General features: G+C 26.0%; 1 protein-coding gene and 1 non-coding gene across 2 annotated transcripts in view; one reads left to right on the forward strand and one right to left on the reverse strand.

Annotated features, from left to right (window-relative positions):
* The window catches only part of LOC138859375 (uncharacterized), a 14,808-nt gene that overhangs the window by 8,514 nt on the left and 3,794 nt on the right, over positions 1-2,500 (reverse strand). The gene's annotated exons all lie outside the window — the stretch shown is intronic.
* TRNAR-UCU (transfer RNA arginine (anticodon UCU)) lies at positions 1,206-1,278 on the forward strand. Its single transcript has one exon. It is a non-coding gene; the product is annotated as a tRNA-Arg (tRNA).

Here is a 2,500-nt window from a genome sequence, read left to right on the forward strand (position 1 = left end):
TTGTTATCATTATCCTTATTGTTGTTATTATTATCATTATTATTGTTATTATAATCATTATTATTATCATTATCATTATTATTATAATCATAATTGTTATCATTATTATTATTATCATTATCATAATTATTATCAATATGATGAATATCATTATAATTATTATTCTTGTTATTGTTATCATTCGTCTTATTACTATTATCATTGTTATCATTATCGTTCTTATTATTATTATTATCATTATTATTATGGTTACTGTTAATGTTATTGTTATTATCATTATTAATATTTATGTTGTTATTATTACTATTGTTATTGTTATTGTTGTTGCTGCTTTTATCATTATTATCACCATTGTTATTATTATTATTATCATTTAAATCATTATTATTGTTATCATTGTTGTTGTTATTGATGAGGATGAGGATTATGATAATGACGATGATAATAATAACAATAATAATAATAATAATAGTAATAATAATAATAATAAATATAATTATAATAATAATGATAATGAAAATGATAATAATGAAAATAATATTAATAATAATTCACTCTTTCCGAATAGATTAGTAAACAATCAATAAATCTCTTATTAGATGGAACGAAAACACATAAAACTACGTCAACAAGAAGAAAAAGAAAAGAAAGAAAATACAAAAAAATAAGTAAAAATAAAAATAAAAAAATAAAAAAATAAGCCCGTATCCCCCTCCATGAGTCCACGTGGCGCAATATGTCCATAAGAAAAAACAAAGGAAATGCAAATAAATTAAGTAAAAACAAATAATCCTGTAAACAAACAAAAAACAAATACGTGAATAAATAATCAAACACATAAATAGGTTAACAGGTTGCCAAAGGAATCAATATATAAATCGATATGTACGTATCCCTTCTCATCGATCTTTATGAAAATATTAGTAAACTATTAACTAATTTCTTTATAAAATAGAGCGAAAGCAAACATATACGTCCACAAAAGCAAATAAATGTGCTTAAGAAAAGAAGAAAAGAAATTGCAAAAAATAAGTCAAAACAAATAAGCCCGTATTCCCCTTTACGATTCGTACATACCAAAGCGCATCAAAATTAAAGGAAAATGAACATACACGACATCACACACACAAACACACACACAATCACACACAAAATCTATGTTTAAATAATAATAAAATAATTAGGTCCGTTACCCTCCCTCATCAGTCCTCATGGCGCAGTGGATAGCGCGCTGGACTTCTAATCCAGAGGCCGCGGGTTCGAATCCCGCTGAGGATGCAATGTTTAGGTCGAATTTAGTCGAAAAATGACGAGTTATATCCCGCATCACTGAGGAAAACGAAGTAAATTGTTCCCTGAAGCAACGAAGCTCGAGAAATAGAGGAGAGAGTGTCTGAGTCTCGGGAGAGGCGAACGACACGTGGGCGAGCGAGAAACGTATTAGTTTTAGGCTCGTTTCCCCGCCAAAGATTTTGTCAAAGTTTTGAATAATCATTTTTCAATGTTTTCTTTTTCTCTCCTTTTTTTAAGATTGAAGTATGTTCCTTAAATTGAGAATCATTATAGGAATCGATTTAATATTTGTGGAAATTTGATATGCATTAAATACTGCATGGTAGAATAGATTCGAAACCTATAGTGTTGATGCTTTTTTCATGATTTTTTCTCTTTTTTTTGGAGAATCAAGGAGAAAAAACTGTCACGTATCATGAATTAATGATGACACACTTAAGATGATAAGATACACTATATATTAGTTCAGATAACGATAATACATATAGAGATTAAGAGATATTAGCAAACTTCATAACAAGGGTTCGAATCCCATCCATAATATAAATTCTAAGAACATAAAGAATCTAAACCCATAAGTGAATATAAAAACTATAAAGACTTAGTTAACCCCAAAATTAGATTAAACAATTTCGATAATTATTAAAAATCCCAAAAAGTAAAAAATAATTAAATGAACACAAAGTGGGTATGTAAAAGCCTGGGTATTTGGGGTATTTAGGGTATTAGGAAATGAGTTCCTGGTATTTAAAATTATGGTGGTATTATATTAAATGATAAAGTAATATTGATAATGATGATTATGATAGTAGCCATAATAATGATGATAACGATAATGTTAATGATGATAACAGTAGTAACAATAATTAGAATAATAATGATAATAACAGTAATAACAATAATCATAGTAATCATAGCAATAGCAATAATAATGATAGAAATAATTATAATAATGATTATTATCATAATGATAAGAATGATAGTAAAAATAATAACAATGATAATAATAACAAAAACAATAATGATACTATTATGAATGATAATGATAAAAATAATGATACTGGTGATGATTATAATGATAATAATAATATCAATGATGATGATGTTCATAATAAGAATGAGGATAATGATAACGTTCATGATATGGTAATAATAAAAAGCAGAAAATGATAATAAAGATACTAATAAAATGTTAATGATAACGATA

Source organism: Penaeus vannamei, chromosome 35 (assembly GCF_042767895.1).
Source record: "Penaeus vannamei isolate JL-2024 chromosome 35, ASM4276789v1, whole genome shotgun sequence".
In the NCBI taxonomy this organism is placed as follows: Eukaryota; Metazoa; Arthropoda; class Malacostraca; order Decapoda; family Penaeidae; genus Penaeus; species Penaeus vannamei.